Source organism: Amblyomma maculatum, chromosome 3 (genome assembly GCF_055883805.1).
Source record: "Amblyomma maculatum isolate TAMU_Amacu chromosome 3, ASM5588380v1, whole genome shotgun sequence".
Taxonomy (NCBI): domain Eukaryota; kingdom Metazoa; phylum Arthropoda; class Arachnida; order Ixodida; family Ixodidae; genus Amblyomma; species Amblyomma maculatum.
Genome location: NC_139346.1, coordinates 13,788,242 through 13,807,595, shown reverse-complemented (window position 1 = coordinate 13,807,595; position 19,354 = coordinate 13,788,242). Strand labels below are relative to the sequence as shown.

General features: G+C 46.2%; 1 long non-coding RNA gene across 1 annotated transcript; it reads right to left on the bottom strand.

Moving 5' to 3' along the window:
- Positions 1-1,126: 1,126 nt before the first annotated feature.
- Positions 1,127-17,027, bottom strand: LOC146194246 (uncharacterized). Its single transcript, XR_014705844.1, has 2 exons — positions 16,889-17,027; positions 1,127-1,389 (listed from the first exon to the last, which is right to left on the bottom strand). It is a non-coding gene; the product is annotated as an uncharacterized LOC146194246 (long non-coding RNA).
- Between the last annotated feature and the right edge of the window lie 2,327 nt (positions 17,028-19,354).

The following is a 19,354-nucleotide window of genomic DNA, read 5'->3' as shown; positions in this document are numbered from 1 at the left end:
CTGTAAACTTCCATGAGGAGAAAACAATCTATGCAGCTCAAAAGCAGGCCCTGTGGCTGCAGACAGTTCACCAAAATGTACATGCGAAATTAATTGCAAAATAAAGTACAATCCCTTTGTGCACGTTACACAAGGCATTGCAATCCAAGGCAAGCACAGATGGTGGAGGTAGGGGCTGCGTATGCCTAGTTATCAAAAGGCAGTATTTCTGTGCATATCGGCAAAGTATATGGGGTTTTATTTCCAGGCTGTATGAGGGCCACAATTTTAGCCTCTTGGGAACCTTTATTGTGCACTTCTAATACTGCTGCATATCATACGGGCATTTTCGCATATTGCCTCTATTGAAGCAGCATCACTTTTCTATGTAAAAGTGAATATTCTAGTGTCTCATTGCAGGTCTGCAATAATCATCGTAAAAATGTTGAGAATCTTTCAGACGACTGTGTACAAACTTGACTAACTACACATAACTTTCCGCATCCACAAAACCATATGCTGGCTTAGTCCTTTATCTCAGAGCTTCATTTGTCATTGGCAATTGTGGCAGTATTGCCAGTGACAAGTGGCACTTGTCCAACCTGCTCTTACATTGCTTGCACTGCCAGTGAAAAAGGAATAGATTTGGTAAATACATTGATTGCATTTTCAACTCTACAGAGCCATAGTTATCCGAAAAAAAAGGTGCATTTCAGTCTTTAGCACACATTTTTGGCATGACAAAAGTCATTTTATGATACTGCCACACACAAAGAGTGCCGGTGGCGGTGATGCCTCAACAAAAAAGAGCTCTTTCGTAAAGAGTTCAGGCAGCAGCTTCGCTGACAATCTAGTATTTGTACCTGACAGTTACTCTGACCCCGTTTGCGATGTGCTTAAAGTGGTAAAAGAAGAAAAAAAAAAGAAAAGATGGCGAAGTGACAGCATGCTTTACTAATGAAGGAAACTTTTTAGAATTAGAATGGTATGAAAAACATTACAACTAAACCTGGCGATGTTAGTATGTTTTTTGGGAGTTAATTTGGTGGTTACAGGGTTAACGTGCAGCTAACTTCATATGATTAGCATCAATTAAATGCTGTGTATCTTGGGGACCATCATTAACAATGTCATTAAACATACAAAATACGTAGGCACCTTTTATTCAGATAGCATTTGTATACAAAATCAAAAGCACCATGGCAATGTCAGAAGCAGCTTAGGCATATAAGCACAGCCTATTTTGAACATGATGTGGAACAGGTTCCTTAGCCCTCATATTTTTCAAAGTCTGCTTACAAACAGATGTGCATTTGCAAAACCCTGCATGGTATGCAGATGAGCCATTCCTGCCACTAACAAAATGAGCCACTTCACAGATTTCCATATGGTCCTTCCAGGCTTTGAACTCTGCAAAAAGAAAGATTTTCCAAGTTGTCAAAAGTGAGTCTCAAAAAAAGACAGCAAGAAACAGAACTCTTGTAGACTGGAAAATACAAAATACAAAAAAAAATACAGGTATTGCCAACACCAGCGGATTGCACAAGTAAACTGCGCATGTTGACATCAATTTTTGGAAGCAGATTTCAGAGGCTAGGCTACATTGCCATGCAGTCAGCCATAACTACTGCTGGATGAATGTCAACATATCCAAAATGAGCTAGATAACTTCTTATCAAGTGGTCCTTTGTGTGCCTTCATAGAGGCTCTGACAGGGCTCAAACATGGCAAATGGACTTGTCCTCCGCACTCATTGGTTCTTTACGATGCCTGTCACTGGAAAGGCCTAAAGCTTTTCCTATTGGTTCATTGACTTGAACGAGAACATCTTTGGTGTAACTCCGCCTGGTTGGGTACTTGAAACAAAAGTTTAAGAAACACCATCACCAACCAAATTTTTTATTACAACCCGACGTTTCAGGTCCAACTCAGTCCCTTCCTCAGGGGCGACTAAAGTTCGAGGCCCGCAGTAGCAGGCACACGTGGCGATGTCCAATTGTGTAGCAGAGCCAGGGTAGCGTCCCCGGATTCTTGTTCACTGCTGCAGCTGTCAGCCGGATGAACCGAAAAAAGACGTGACGTCTTTTGAAAGGATTGGTCTCCACATCAAGTATGTTCACCTCGTCAAAGGCGATTTTGTGGTCGGCGCATTCGCAGTGCTCGGCGAGGGGGGTTGCTTTTCGAGTTCAATTGCCGGGCGTCGTTTTTGTGCTGCAATATGTGCAGACAGAGATTTTTTGTTTCGCCGATATACGAGGCAGAGCACGAGATTTTATAAGTAACGCCTGGTTATTTTTCTCTGGGAATATGGTCTTTTGGTTGCGGCAGAAAACGGCAGACTGTTGAGGTAGGTTTGTGCGACACACAGACGTGTTTGCGCAGGATGCGTGCAAACGCCTCACTGGTGCCCGCCACATATGGGAGCACAATGCGAGGGCGCTTCGTCGTTTGCGTGCTGACTGACCCTCTTGTCCTGCTAGCTCGACGGCGGGAAGCACATTGGAATAAAGGCGCGTGTATAGCCATTCTTCTTCAGATCTGCTATGCATAGGCCGCTGCCTACTACCGCAGGCCTCAAACTTTAGTCGCCCCTGAGGAAGGGACCGAGTTGGTCGCGAAACATTGAGTTTTAATAAATAATGTGGTTGGTGATAGTGTTTCTAAACTAGTGGTTCATCACACCGATTAACAAGCTAATGGCAGGAGGAGCACAGGTAACTTCTTCAAGAGCCTACATATGCTCTTTGCAACCATGTGTTCTTATTCCATCATTTACTATCAACCAAAAAGAACTCAGTACTCTGACAGCATTATCTGCACACTGGATTCACTTTCAGAGTTTATTTCGTTGCAGCAAGGTGCCAATCACGACAAAGGCACTGGTCATCGAACAACAGAATGCCCAGTGCTGAGTTTAAAGGCAACAAGGAAACAGAGGTAAACCTGCCAAGTACAATGATCGAGAACAATGTAGAAGCAGTGTTGCGTTGTGGCAATTATTCGAGGTAAATCTCTGTGCATCATCATTGTACAACAAAAAAGAGTAAAAGCTGCGTCCAGGTGGCATAAAGCGTGAAAAAAAAAACAAAAACAAAGCTTTGCGGTATGACTTCCCCCTCAAAGAAGCATCGGCCCAATGCTCTACATTGAATAGAAAGGTAGGAAAAAATAAACATCAAGCAAAATATAAACACAGTGCCCATCAGTTATAATAGGGCTTTAGGCACACAACATACAATTTTTGGACATGTATCACCCCTGGGGTCCTGTCAGCAGCATCTGGGGACAATTCCATAGCCCAAGATGAGTGAACTTGATTTGCGGAAACAGCAGCATAAAATTTATGGTTTTCATTAAATCCACGATGGTGATTCAGCATCCAAACCTAGAGTCGGTCTTCTGGCTTGTAATCTTCATTGTCATTGTAGGTTACGTTAGGCATTGGTGCCTTGCTGGCTTTTTATGCGCAGCTGGGCGAGTCGTCGGGCTGCTTCTGCACGCTGAAGGTAGGCAGTGACACTGAGGCTGTCCTTTTCCGTTACATGTGGCATCAGCATGACATTGAGCGCTGTATTAAGGCAAAAGCCTTTAAAGGGAAACTGCACCGGTTGTAGATTTTGATGAGTTTCAAGGAATCAAATGATTACAGGTTCCAGGTTAAGCATGCAAGATATCTTCGCGCTAGCATTTCAAACAATGGCACAAATAGCAATTTAAACCGCTTCAGCTATCAAGCTTCTCCTCTCCACACAGCGACGCGTGGGGTGCACATGATGACATCATTGACGGCACCGGTATGTTTCCCGCATAGAATGGCTTGGTTGGAAGAAGTAAAAACAAGGCTACCAAAATTGAAGGCCCAGAAACATTGTTTGATGGCATTAAAAAAGGCACCGCACGATGTGGGCGAAGGTAACGAAAAGAAAAAATATTACCGTCCGTGATATCAAGCTTCTACGCAGTCCTTCAGTGCTGTGAGGAGAAGCTCGAATTGTAATCGTTGATTACTTCATCAGTTTTAAAGATAGCACACAAACACTTTGCAAGCATTACCGACAGCTTATGGAGAGTCAAATTCTTTAATGTCGCAGAATTCTCAAAAAGTGATGCAGCTGCGCTTTAATGGCTCATACTGTCTGCGTTCGTTCGGTCACAATATAGCTTTCAATCAAATGACATCACCTGAAACCGAAACTAATGTCATCGGAAAGATAAAAATCCTGCATCCACCGGGAATCGAACCTGCATCCCTCGCATAGCCAGCCTAAGCTTTAACCAACTGCGCCACGCCCGGGATCGTGAACTGCACATAAATCTTGTCTACAGTGATTTGGTTTGGTTTGCGGGGTTTAACATCCCAAACAGACTCAGGCTATGATAGGTGCCGTAGTGGAGGACTCCGGAAATTTCGACCACCGGGGGCCTTTAACGTGCACTGACATCGCATAGAACACAGGCGCCTTGCTTTCGTCTCCATCGAAAAGCGGCCGCCGAAGCCCGGTTACGATCCCGCATTCTTGGGAACAGTAGTCGAGCGCCGTAACCACTGCGCCACCCCGGCGGGCCCTTGTCTATCGTGAGGATGAGTTAAAACACATTATAATTCTCCTTGTCTGCATGATGCTGATGCGGCCACTCTCCTTTGTAGTGAGGGATCACAGAGTTCTTCATTAGGCCAATAAATAAAGGAGTAGAGAAAGAACAAAAGCTATACCAACTGCTGTGCATTGGTCAAAAGTCCAGAAAAAAGAAAAGAAGGAAAAGAAGGGGTCAGTCCTTCAACAATCTTCTCGTTTACGCCACCAGTCAAGGCGGTGCTTTGTCACCTCTACTGCCTTACCCAGGGTGTGCTCTTTGGGTGGTGACATCGACTGCAGACCAAGTGCTGTCGAAGGAGTCTCCATCAGTGCTGATGTCGCAGTTGTAGGGGGGGAGGGCCACAGTTTCGGGCACTCGATCACAACATGCTGTATGGTTTTATCGGCTGCGTCGCACTTGGACCACTTGTGCGCAGAAAACCACTCCGTGCCTCGCAGAGTAACCCGCTGCCGTCCGCTGTCTCATGTGTTGTCATAGATGTTCTCATTATCGATCGTGTGTTTTGTGCTGGAGTCCACCGCCAGGGATGACATTGCCCGTGCTTCGCTGTGCCATCTCTTCATTTCTGCTTCTCAAACCTGGTTATGGATCTGCTCTCTCCACGCAAGCTGGAATATCTCCAACAGGCCGGCTTATGGAATTCCGTACTCCTCTGCCAACCTTCGCGTTCAAAGCATCCATCTGGTGTTGGAGCACTTGAGTACGATGTACTTGTATGCCTCGCTGGACCATCTATGGCAAAGTGCTCAGCCGGCGCTGCAAGGCAAGCTTGGCGGTAGTAATGTTCTCTTCTGTGCTTGGGTGTCCACTCGTGGATGAGAGCGGCTTCCAAGAAGGTACTCAGCAGACGGTGCCGTTCAAGATAGCACAACAGGCGTGTATTTGGTTGCCTTGGACATAATACAACACACACACAAAAGACTAACTGTTACGCAGTACGCCGCAACGTACTAGTAGTACCGCGCACGGTACACTCACGGCTCGCAAGCCGTTAAAAATCGGGCCAGGCGCGCACGACTGCCCGTAAAATATGCGGAGCCCTCGGGCGACCGCGGGAGCTTCAAACCAAGCGACTGCTCACGGACGCGGCTCCGTTCTAACTCGAGTTGCCTCCCCGCCAGAGCGTAGCCCCCCGACGTGCAGCGCTCCCTCTCTCTGTTTTACGAGCCGTGTCACTCGCGTACGCTTTACTTTCACGCGGCAGACAGCCGAGATCATCGCCTCTCCCCGCGGGGGTATTGCCCGCCGTTAGCAATGTTTAGTCTGGCTGTTTCTTCCGAGAAGTTCCGCTCTTTGCAGACACATGCGAAACCGGAGAGCGATGCATTCCTACCGTCCCGGTGCTCTGTCTCCGGAGAAACACGGCTGTTGTATATGGGCTTCAAGAGGGCGCATCGGGGCCCGCCCGGTGGAGGAGAATCTCCCATTGCCGAGGTGCCGACATCACTACAGCGGTTGTCTCACATGCGACGATAGTAGCGCTGACAATGACGCTGCAATTAGTGATATGACAATGACGGCATTAGCAATGATAACGGTGCATTTAGTTGATAATGATAATGAGAGCAAACGTGATGCACCGTGTGCACCAGCAACGCTCAGCCTTTCGCACTTCTGCAGTGTAGATTCCACAGTGCTCTCGGAATTTTCGGGCTCCCTGCCATACACAAGGTGGAATGGAGTTGACCTGCTTCTCCGCTTCTAGCCGGCAGCAACAGCGCGGTGGGCTACTGTGCTGACATTAAAACGAGAAACTAGTTACATCGGCTTAACTTTCAGGCCGACTGACTGCTAATGCATGCAAGGAGGGCAATGCCACGGACAACGAGAAGTGGGTTTTTTACACGACGGATATTATGATGTGCTTCTCGCTTTCTACAACGATAATTAGTCTGAAGAAGCCTTTGGCCCTTTGCTTCGGCGTTGCGAGTCAGGTATTCAGTTGCTAGTATTATCCACTTGTTGCTAGATTTCAATGTCGGGAAATGACCTAGTAAGTCCATGCCGATCTGTTGGAATGGCCTCGCAAGTGATTGGTTTGATTGTATATCCTGCAGTCTTGTTAGCAGTGTTCGGTGTTGTCAGCAGTCGCAGCAACTCCTGACATAGTGCGTGACATTAGCAGATAGACGAGACCAATATGGGCCCATGTTATTTAACCTGAATGCGACTGAGAGTAACATAAAGTTAAGACGCCCAGCTGTGGGCTCATCATGAGGGGCCTGTAGGATTTCATCGATAATGCCCACAGGGACAAGTAAGTAGGCGGTCAGGGTGCGAACGCCATTATAAAGCGCAAGGGAGGCTAGTCCACGTTTGAACACTCTAAGCAGCAAGGATGACTTTCCTTCAAGGTAGTCGAAGTCTGAGTGCTGAACTTGCATGAAATAGGCCCCAAAATAGCATCGTTATTGTCTTCTTCCAGCACTTTTGGACAGGGGCTCGTGAAAAGCAGTACCATGTGTGCGTGGCCAAAATAGGTGTTTAGAGCAGCTCTTGGAGCAAGCAAATATGCTTTTTGGAGCAGCTAAATGGAGCAGAAAGCAGACAGACGTTCTGAAACAGCTATGGAGCAGAAATGTTAATGTTTTATAGCAGAAATATCGACTTTTTGAAGAAACTTCAGAGCATGTGGTCAATTAAATCTCCAATAAGTCATAAAGGCCTTTCTACCCTTCTTGGCAGCAGAAATTGTGCTGCTTACAAACAGGCCCGCTGTGTTCTGAAGATGTTTTACTGCGGACTGACTGTAAACAACATGTCACCAGCGTGCAGTTTAAAGGCCCATTCACGATTAAGGATTGCAAAGGGTGTGCGATTAAGTAACCGCTCAGATTGACCGATGTTCACACTTGCAAAGGCAACCCGTGGGTCGCTTTCCCAAATTGGCCTCGTTCAGAACGAGACTTGTCGACCTTGACTGCTCACCAAAACAGAAGCCGGATGTAAACCGAACTTCGATTCATACCAACTGTGTTGCTGATTGGTTGCCGATTTAAGACCAGGAAGGAAACGTTGGACATGTGCCTTTTTATATATGGGAGCGCTTGTTGCTAAACAAGCTAACTCTCAAAACATAAAAATAATGTGCTTCAGATTGTATGCTTAAATAATACAGCATGAGCACATCTATTTTGGCTTTCTCGACAATCTCTAGACGAAGCCCAAAACAAGTCCAAGGATCGCTAAGGTTGCACACTATAGTGAAGGCTTGCCAAAGTAAAAATAATATGCGAATGAAATATTTTTGCTGAAGAAAGAAAAAGGCTCTTAGTGACCACAATCCACGGCATGCATGCAAGAGTGCCGCAGTCACTATGAATAGCAGAAAACATGGGGATGATATCGTGCGACGCCCAAGGTTGCCAAACCATAAAGCTGCTTTCGCTATTAATAATAAAAATTCATTTTAAACTATCTACTGCACTGAAATGCAATAATCAGTTTATGCTCAAATTTTAGCTGTCATGCCCTTTAAGTGAATATAGTTCGAGCATATGGTACCAACATAAGAAACACTACAGAATTATATGAAAATGTCACTGAAATACACTGAACTACGAGCACGTGAATGAATTAAGCTGCTAAATTTGAAAATACACAAGATGCGGGCAGAGTCATTAAATAGAGCCCTAGAACATAATTTTTTCATCTCCTCACCTTCAGGTGCATTATCTGCTCTGGTTTAGAGCTCTGCTCTTAGTTTAGTGACGTCACATAAAAACAGAACTTCATCTGGACGTAGAACTTCTCTATGCGAAGAGTAATTTTTTTGTCATGGGCAGAATATCCAGGCTCGGGAACCTCTGGGCTTTTCAAAAACATAGCAAAATTATGAATGCTGCTTGTCTTAATCTCAATTATTGAAATGAAATAAATAATTAAAAAAAAATCGAATTTTCCAGCGTGTTTACGAGCTTTGCAAGCTCTGCAGACGTATAAAGAAGACCTCGGTGGTCAAAATTTGAGATGAATTCGTTTTCTTTTTCGCACACATAATTTGCTCAAAATTAGATACAGAATAAGTACTGCATTTTGATTTGTGCCAGAACTTTCGAGCCACATATCTTGCAATATACCGGGTGCGCGAGGCATTTGAGGATGCAATGTTGGCTTCAGGCAGAGAATATCTCCAGCAGATATATATATATATTTTCACCAAACTTTAGGAGATATTTCTCTTACTGTTTATTTTCACATTACTCAATGAATGCGCCACTTGCAGCAATAACCAATTCAATTCGGCTTCGGAAATGGCTGCATGCACGGATCAGGTGGTTCTTAGAGGTACTGCCCATTGAGTTCGCAGTGGCGACCTTCAGAGCTTTTTGTATTATGTGGCCTTTTGTCCGCTTCTCTCTCAACGATGCCGAGTGGATTCAAATCTGGACAACTAGGAGGCCACAAGTTGGGAGTGATGTGGTTATTGGAAGTTGTTGGCCAGCCACTCGTGGGTGACGCAGGCGGTGTGGGCGAGAGCCGAATGTTGCTGAAAGACACGAGTTTTTTTTTTCGAAACAGTATCAGTCCAGGCCTTCACAACGGTGGCAAGCACCTCTGCGTACTCGGCAGCATTAATGCGGAGTCCTTCTGTAAAACAGTGCGGCAGCATGACATCACCCTTGTTGCTGACGGCTACTGACACCATCACAGACAGAATTTTTGTGTGCAATGCTGTCAGCACCTCATTAGCGCTTCCGTAAAGCCTTCTTTCATTATGGCAATTAGCTTTTTGGTCTTGATCGAAGTTCTTTTTATCTGAAAGAAAAAAAAGCATTCCAGGCTCTTCAGCTCGCCTAGCAAGCGCTTGGACCAGAGAAGACTATTCTTCCGAGCTTTACCAGAAAAAAATTGCGCCCTCCTCATGACACAGAAATGGTACCTCACGTCCTCGTGCACAGCAAGCCTGACAGCTGACTCTGCGACATCGAGCTCCTTTGCAATGGCCCGCATTGACTTCTCTGGGTTGTCACTCACGATGACTTGCAGCCTCTGAAGAAAATCAGGTGTTCTGACGACGTCTGACCACTGAGTGTGCTTTTTCCTTTTCGCCACAGATGCCACGTCACCGTCACAGCACATCAGTTCTGTTCGCACCTTGTTAACGAAAGACTTTGCTACATTCAGAAAGTTGGCAATTTCCAAGTCGCTGTGGCGCGCGGCCAGTGCGATGAGGACTGCATGGTGTTTCATTTCCTGCGTCAACTTGTACGCTTCCATTATTCAACAAACTGCGCAGTATAAATGATAAGGGGTCAACTAACAAGAAGCCGCATGCCTAGATACATATGCTGAGCCTGCTGGTGTCTATGGCGATAAGGAGTAGTAACCTCAAATACCTCATGCACCCAGTGAGCTATGAGACTGCTATAACTATGCCTAGTGACGGGCAATCAAAGTAGCTTCAACGTCCTCGAGCCTTCCCTCGTGAAGCAAGTGGTCAAATTCATCATTCGCAAAGAACACGCAGTGAGCAAAAAAAAAAAAAGAGAAATGACAGGTTCTCAATTTGTGTTTGAAGTTTTCAGGTGCAAGAAAAAGTAAGCTTGCAGCGATGATATACTGGCTCCTAATCACAAAAACACCACTTTCGCTGAAAACAAAACTCTTATAAGGTAGAAAAAAGAGAACAGAAATGCAGGCATTGCAGAAATACAGAAATCGCAAATGCATGCACAATGACATGCAAGGGATCCCGGAGGCTGCCTAACATGTATTATTGTTGCATGTTTGAATTGTTAACTTTTGTTTCAAAAATGGCAAAAAGACAGGCTAAATATTGGAAGCCAAAAAAAAATTTGCGCTTGGCAGTGCCACAGGCAGTCAGTTTCGTTTTGGTATGTTTTGGTTCTTTGAAGTCACAGCTATGCATTTGGCATCACCACATGGTTTCATTTTTAATATACATGCTTTGGTTTACAAGTGCGGAGCAGCAGTTTTCCTCTGATGAAGTTCATGCCTCAGTAAGCGCTTCTCTATTGAAAAATCTGGTATGAAATGCACACAGAATTATCATAAGTTATAACTTACTGGGCAGAATAAACCTGCACTGACCCGAGTGGAGCTGGGAAAGACAAGAAAGGCTGGAAAAAGTAAGATTTAAAATGGCATGGGTGCTTAAGGAAAAAAAAAAGCGACAAAAAATAAATAAATAAAAAAAAAAAAACCAGCCTCGAACGGGATTTAATCCTAAGTCCTTTGGAGTTTTAACTGAATGTCTTAGCCATTGCACCACACGAACAGCTGAGACCTCTCGCATTACATTACTTGTGTAGTGCAATTGCATTTTTTTACACACATTTTTCACTCACCGCTAAACAATTGCATCCCAAGTGTGCTGAATGCTTTTGCTGGCTTTTGATAGTGTCAGCGATGTCTCATATCTATGATAAACATAGGAGTCTGCCAAACTATCTCGTAATATTTCTATTTCTGTATTTTCTGCTGTCCCAGCGTGCATGCACAGACCTTACTGGCACATCAGTTTGCCATCTGCAGGGCAGCGACGCTAGAGTACACCACATAAGGTATTTTTCCCAAGTCTAAATCCCTTGGAAGGAAAAAAGACCTCTGCAACTTCAAATCGAAATATCTGGGCAATAAATGTTTCTTGCTGCCGGACAAGCGACAAAAAAGTCACGAAACACTGCACTATTGGATTCTGGCAACAAAAAATATTCTGATGGGTCCCATACTGCAGAAAATCTGGCATCCATGAAAAATTATGGGCATGTATCTGGCAAGTGGCAGGAAGGTGACGCAGCACTGCAATGACGGTCCGTCAGGTTGTGTGACATCACAAGGCCACATGACATGACCAAGTCAGCAGGTGCTGCTACACAGGGTGCTTTTCATGGTATCAAGTTAAAAAGGAAAACAAAGAGAACATCGCTTGGAGCAATTACGCGCCACTATTTGTCTCTTGCAGGTGTATCCGTGACAAAGGTTTGTGCATGCAGGGCTACTGGAATCACTTGAGGCAAATCCTTGAAGCCTTTGTTATGAAATATTAAAAATTGTAGAGGTTCAGCTCTCTTTGAACCAAGTCAAGAGCATTAGCCATCGGCCGGTGCCGCATTTGTAGCTGCCGCTTCAGTCTTGGCTTGATTCCGCATTTGGTAAGCTCAGCAATAGGCTAGTCTGGCTTCTCGTTCGATGTCTTGGCAACCTGTCTGGCATGGTTGCAGTCTCTGTCACAAGCACAAGTGGATTCCTCTACACCACACTGCCTCCTTTTGTCATGCCGCCTGGTGAATTCGCCCAACACTATGCTCGCGGTCTCGACTGCACTTACCCAGAAATGTTTGAAAGCAACGAACAGAATATGGGTGCACAAAACACAGACAACAGAACATGTTGGTGCCGCTGCAAATGAAATAGCTATTAGAAATGACAGCAGTGCCTACTCTGCTGGCAGAAATCTTAAGCAAAAATTTCTCATCAATTGGCCCTAATTGGCTATACAAGGCCATGCGACATTTTCCCATGAAAATAGCAGTGACTGAAATTTTTCATACTTTCACAATCATCTTTTAGCAAATAATGACCTCCTTTTGTTTCGCACTACATGCGCCATAGTGTCAGCAAATAAATTGCAATGCTGTTTGTACAGCAAGCGACTGCAGGCAAGGGACACGTCTGGGTGATATTTTTGAGGTAGTCGTGTAAGCCAGATATCACCCAAGTTTCCAGGGCAAAAAAATTATGGCATGTAATTTCTTCCTAACAAAGATTACCAAAGTACTGCCTGCTGAGAACTTATTCTCGGCAAATAATTTCAACAGTATATGGAGCAGAGCATGAATTCAGGCAGTCCGAAAACCTGGGCCGGGCTGGAAAATTGCCGTTTTTATGGGTCTGGACCTGGCTCAGGCTTGACATGCAGGCCTGGGCTTGCAGCTTGAAGTGGCGGAACCAGGCCAGGCTGGGTAAAGCTGTGTATGGCTTCTTTTGGAGATGGAATTCCAGCACTAAAATCATTCCAGTGGTTTATGAATAAACCACTACTAGTACATATGTTGACAGAGAATGAGAGAAAGCTCATTTGAAAACAGAGTTTAATCAGTGCCCATCTGTGTTTTGTCCAAGTAATTTAGTACGAACATGCCGGGATGCATTCAATGACACAAGTGAAAAAAGTTAAAAAGAAAAGGCTCAAAACTCGATAGCGAACTGTACTACAATGGAGGTGTTATGAAGTGCTGTGACCTGTCATGCATGACACAGCCCGTTTGCATAAGCACGTCAGGCCGCGGAAAGTCAGGGGCACTTCCGTCCGTCTAATCCGCCTTTTGCGCGAGTTTTCTGCGCATGCGCGAAGTTGTAGCGGCGACCGATGGAAACACATTGAGCGGCGTCGACGGCGTTTCTCGGCGCCGCCAGTGCATGGGGGCTGGCGGCACCGGGCGGCACGGTGGCCGTCACAGGCTTGGCAAAGCGATGCCAACCACATCTGCTGCGTACGGTTGCCACTCTCTAAGCGCGCCAAGATGCAAGACGCGGTTTTTCGGGTTTCCTTCGCCGAGCCGCGGCCAACAACGACGTGAAGCTACAATTAGGGCCACCAAGTGTCAAGATGTGAATGGCCGACCTTAGCAACCGACTGTGTACTCTCGACTGTGCGAAAAACACTTCGTTACAGGTATGTATGCATCTAAGGGAAATGTGCATAATGAAAAGTATCTACCGGAGTTTGCACCAAGCCTGTAACCCACCAGTGATAGCCGCAATGAGCATTTGTTCGGCCAACTGATGGCGATGTATTTTATCGTTTGTTTTCTTTATGTGCGAAGGGGCCGGGTAGCGCAGATATCAGGTGGCTGTGTGCGCTAGACCGTAATATTTAGCATGTTTTATCGCGACTGCCGCCTGACTAAAAAGAAAAGAAAAATTGGGCGTTTGTTGTGATGCACCGCCGTTCGCGAGCCGAGTGGTTGAGCTGGTCATGAGGCTCGCGAACGGCAGTGCATTAAAACGCCGTGTTTTTTTTTCTTGTTAGGCAGTCACGATAAAACATGCTAAATATTACGGCCTAGCGCACAGAGCCGCCTGTGATATCTAAGCTACCTAGCCCTTTCGCACATAAAGAAAAGAAAGGACAAAATACATCACCTTCAGGCCCCGACGCAACTAAAGCAATCACGCACCGAAAAAATCCTCATTGCAGCTATCCCTGGTGCGCTACAGCCCGGGTGAAAATTCCAGTAGGTACTTTTCATTATGCATATTTTGTTTAGATGCATACATACCTGTAGTATCTGTGTTTTTGCCGCTCGGAGCATATGACGCACTTGACACTCTTGCACAACACACAGTATTTTTTTTTTAAATTAAAGGCTCGCCTTCGTGCACGCCAAAGCATCCAGATTTTGTTCCTTTGGTGTACGCAATCAGATGCACTTCGTTAGGGAGCTTGATAATCGTCGTCTACGTCCAACCGTTTGCAACGGCAAGGAAACCACCCGGCACAATAAATGAGTCTCCTGGAGGGTTCATGCTCGTTCACTTGCAGAGTGGATCGCTCTGGACGTAGAACAGGATTGGTTCCTGACCGAGATCCGCATCCGATATGTAGGAGATTCACATGTGTCACCAAGTTGTTGATTACGCAGAAATCGTGGCGTAGGCAGAAATGAACGTTGGAGATCCTTTCACAACAGAATGACCATTCTCTGCGCACCGAGAACCTTTTCACCACTGCGATCACATCCGTTCTGACTCCTGAGGCCAGAAACCGGCTACAGTTCTGAATCATCCATTGCCAGAAACATGCAGCGCGTTTCCTGCAGGTGTGCATTCCGGCCGGGACAATGCCCTTTTCACGGGGTGTGTATATGTGCCCCTCTGCCGATCTTCGTGGATGAAATCCTATAGCTGCACGGTTGTAGATGACGCGAGGAGGAAGCGACGCCCATTGCACCATGCCGGCGCCGCGGTGACCGCATTGTGCTCGGTAACTCAAGACACCCCGCGCATATGCGCCGCTCAAAGTCACAGGAGACGATTCCACCTAGCTCTGCAGCATCAACAAACCCCTGGCTGCTTTGCCCTTTGAGATCCCTCTCTCTCTCTCTCTCTGCCCCCACCCTCTCCTGTCTGCCGAAAACCTGCAGGCTGAGAGCGTCTCATTCTGTCACGTCGAACACGGCCCGCGCTACACGCTCTTACATTACGAAGATAGTATATGCGTACGTGCGTTATGAGTGGATTGTGAAAATGCTCTACCTTCCCCCATACTGCGTGAACATGATATGCTGCAATCACTGTCACTACTTTTCGCTCCGAGGCCAAAAAAGGGGGGAAGCTTTCGCTTTCTACCAGCGTTGGCGTGGCCATTTCGTATGGTGCGCTTTCGCGTCGTCTGCTACACTGCCGCTCAATGTGTTTCCCGCCCGGTCCCGCATGATGGCGCCACATCCTCGCGCAAAAGGCGGATTCTCCCAAGCGGGGGCGAAAGGAGGAAAAAAAAAGCTGGGAGGAGGACTTCTCCCTCGCGCCTAAATTTTCCCCTCGCACTGACGGCGCCGCCGACTGCGCTGCGTGGCTTGCTTCGTCCTCGCGTGAACCGCTGCAGCCGTTACGACTCCGCTCGTTTTGAATGCGAGCGAGTTGCGATTTTTCGTCGCGGTTCTTTTACTCTGTGCATCTCATTCCTGCTGGCTCTTTGCCCCTTCGTGAGACGAGAGACTTGTCTGCGTGCACCTCCAGTTCCGTGGACCCATCTCGTCTGCTCACTGTGCTGGCCATTACAGTCGGCGATATCCGCTGTGTTTCGTGTTGTTGAACTTGTTACCTTCATGTACTGTGGAGAGACGTGCGTTTCGAAGAAGACGGTTCTTCCAGGAAGGGTAGTGTAAATTTTTAATCATGCACAGTGACATGTGATTACTTGCATCAAATACCAAACTAGGTAACTAGAACGCAGGTATTTGCTCATGTTTCTACATTGCTTTGATGGTATGGAATGCGTAGAATGAATATGTGCATCATTTATTTAATTTCATATCAACTGTACACATGCTGACAGAAGCAGTGCCGGCAAACTGGGTTCTTTTGTAGTGATAAAGCAAGCGTGCAAGATTACAATGTTAGCGCAGAACACAGAACACTACTGTAAACTGTTAGCTATGTAAAGTGCGTGTGTCTGAGGGATACCTTGTCGCATCTTTTAATTTTCTGTTTCACGTGCAGTTAATAAAAAAGAGAAACGATATCTGCTGTTCTCTGTGCTATTTCTTGCTGCGGTCGGGTAAGCTTGCTCGCGAGCGCCTGCGCCCTCGAGAGCGCTATGCTTGTGGTTTTTCTTTCCATCACACTGTTCCTGCCGCGAGCCGGTCGCGCCGCGGCAGAACTATGATGCGGTAGAAAATCCACGGACGCACGTGAGCGCGCGACCCGCGCTGCTTGAAGCAACCTACCCACACCCCCTTCAGCGCACCGTTTTTTTGGACCAGTCCGCTATACGGCCTCCCCCGTCAAGTCCATTTTTTACGCGCCCCCTCCCGCTATAATCCTATAATGGGGAGTTTGGCGCTAGCGTCTGTAATTCGTGGCCGCTGGGAGGTATAGGGAGTTTCACACCCCTGAGCACGTGCCTACTGGAGTACTCAACACCATCAGCTTAGGATTTCTCAGCAATCAGTGAGCAAGAGGGTAGCTTCTAACCTTTGTGTTACCGCTAACGGCTGGACATTTGAAGCCTCATAACAGCCCCTGGACAAGGACCTTCAATTGACTGCTCGGCAGGCAGCCATCTGTTCATAAAAATTCTGACTGTCTGCTTTCCCCCCCCCCCCTTCCCCCCAAAAAGAATGTCTCTACGCTACAATAAATGCTGTAGGATAAGAGCTTATTGGTTTAGGAATCTTTACGTATCCAATAACATATACATGCACAATGAACAGACACTACCGCTTTTCGTCTCCACAGAGATGTGGTAATGTGGCAGTGATTTCTTCAATGAATATGTAAATTTCGTTTTTTTTTCTGCCCTTGCCCACACATGTTCCTGAGGCAAAGTTGCCAGGGGCAGTCTTTTTGTAGGTGATTAAGCAAAGAACTTGCACCAAGAGCCAATTGCTTATAAGGAGTCATAGTTAAAATGCTCGTAATCCATACCTTTTAAATGTACATTGTGCTAGATAGCTTTACATAAAATGTCTTATCAAAATATTCTTCACCAAGCCTTTGCTTCTGTCGGTGCTTTAACTGTGCCCTTCTCTACCAAGAATATTTTACAAGGTTTGCCTCTCATCTTGATTTATTGTTATGTGCTAGTTAAGCAATGTTTAAGGCGTCTGCTCAGACTTACTTTGCAGGTTTGGCACGGGCCGTCGTGGAAGCGCAGGCCGGGTCCGGGACATGTAATCATTGCCGATGGGCTTGGAACAATGGGCCCGGGATGGTCTTCAAACGTGGGCCAGGGAAGGGGCTGGAAAATCCAACCCGTGCAGGGCTCTAGTAAGGAGTGTAAGAAACTAGCGTGCTACAATGGAGTTGTCTAAACGGTATTTACGTTATCATTTCTGTTGCCTCAACAGAGCTTATCCTTTTGTCGTACCCGACGCAAACTAGGTAAAATTTCATTAAGGGTACGCAGAATATCATCCATATAGCTGCCGCTTTTGGCTGTAAAAGGTTCAGTGCTAGTTTAGAGCTTTTGGTGCTCAATATGTATCACTAGTTTCAAGCTAGTGATGCTCGAGCGATATCATAGGCAAGTATTTCACCCGGATGTGATCAAAACGAACAGCGTATGGAGAAGCTGGATCAAGAACGAAAAAAAGCATAAAATGAGCTTCGTCGCCCTAAGCAGCTAATCACTGACGAGTGCCGTGAGTATCTGGTTGAGAGAAGACAAAGCATCAAGCGCCAGTTAGCAGCATCATAAGACAGTGCAGTGCTCGCCTTCAACCGTGCTAAATTGGCGCGTGCTGTAAGTGCATACCTTGGCACAAATCCCTGCAGTATGTGACAAATAAGAACGGTAAGCGGACAGCATATAACCACGAACATTGTACGCAAATGGGGCAGCTAAAATTTGAACATGGCGGCACCTTCATTGGCATGCTTTGTCTACAACTAAACAAATCTTTTCACAGACCGGGCACTAACCTTTCTGTACCGAAGCCGCAGCAGATGTGCTAGGGTTGTTCATGGCGCGCACACCAGTCAGTTCGGTCGCACCCGTCCGTGCCTCGTTTACTACAACAAAAGCCACGGCACCAAACCGCCGCCGCGGCACCGGCGGCAACCCCAGGCAGGGCGGTTTAAAACCCCTCTATCTCTGGAAAGTAGCGAAATTGTAAGATCTTTGCCGCCGTTTCCCTCTCCCGGCGCTTTCCTCCTCGCTCCTCTACGCTCCCCTCTCCAAAGAGAGAGTGAGGGCGGGTTTTCTGGTTTGTCGTTGGCTGCCGGACCCCCTGACGTGACAAACACGTCACCATACGTCATCAGCGCACGGAAAATCTTGTTTTGCTTGTTTTTTTATTTTCTCGCTGCCGCCATTAAACTGCCTCGTCGTACCGTTCCTGTGGCTTGCGCGCGTGCAGTTTCGGGCACGCGATGCCGTGCTGCTGCGCGTTTCAGTGTTCAAGTAGAACAGAAACAGAACGTATAGAACAGAACGACTGCCGCGCTTTACTGATTACCAACACGGCACCGGCAAGGTTAATTGAGTTGAAGAACTTTTCACAGTCTCACGTGTCACTGACGAACCCATCGCCAGCCGTAATCGAAACTGTAAAAATTGCTGAGAACTTTTTGCGCAGTAACAGAGAGCGTCTCCTCAAAAATTCAATCAGCACTGCACAACTGCAGGCCCGGATAAAAGATAGCATTTCATTGGTATCTTGCTTCCCAGCCTGCCACGATGTTGTAAAAGAGATTGTGAGTGTTTGCGTGAAAGTACGGATGCACAGCACACGGGCGCCTTGCTTTACGCCTCCATCGAATCCCGACCTCGGCGGCCGCTTTTCGATGGAGGCGTAAAGCAAGGCGCCCGTGTGCTGTGCGATGTCAGTGCACGTTAAAGAACCCCAGGTGGTCGAAATTTCCGGAGTCCTCCACTACGGCGTCTCTCATAGCCTGAGTTGCTTTGGGACGTTAAACCCCACAAACCAACCAACCAACCAGATTTTCGTCCGAGATGAAGCCTCCAAAATATCTCCAGTGACTAGCAGTAAATGCGGTAGCAAAAGCGTAGGCATGCGAGTCGCTGCAGCTCAGATTCGGTGACAGTACGCATTCGTAATTTCATGTTTTATTAATTTGAAACATTTGTGAAAGTTGTGGTTTGAAAATCTGCATACAATTAATATTTTGCCTGTCGCCTGAATGAATCTTTGAATGGTTCAAAATTTCTGGTAACTGCTTACATTTTTAAAGATATTCTTGTGCATATCTGAAGCTTATAATCATCGAAATTAAAATTGGATTGCAGCGTGTGTGAAAAATGTTTGTACGAAAATTATTTGCTTGAGCTTCGTTTTCATATCTTTTCACTTCGTTAAGGGTTCTCAGCATCTACCAATTGTCTAACAGTGTTTTTCTGTGCATTTATTTTTATTTGAAAATGTGTGTTTTGAGTTAATGTGCCTGCGCCAGTCTTAGGACTCTTTTCAAAGCGACCAGTGCTGTGTCAGTAAAATCAAAGATGCTACTTGGTTCCAATGTACAACAGTGTTTATCGCTACATTTCTTCTGTATTTGAAACTGCGTATTTTGTATGTGCCACATCTTACGACCTTTAAAGCAAACCAGTATTGTGCCATTAAAA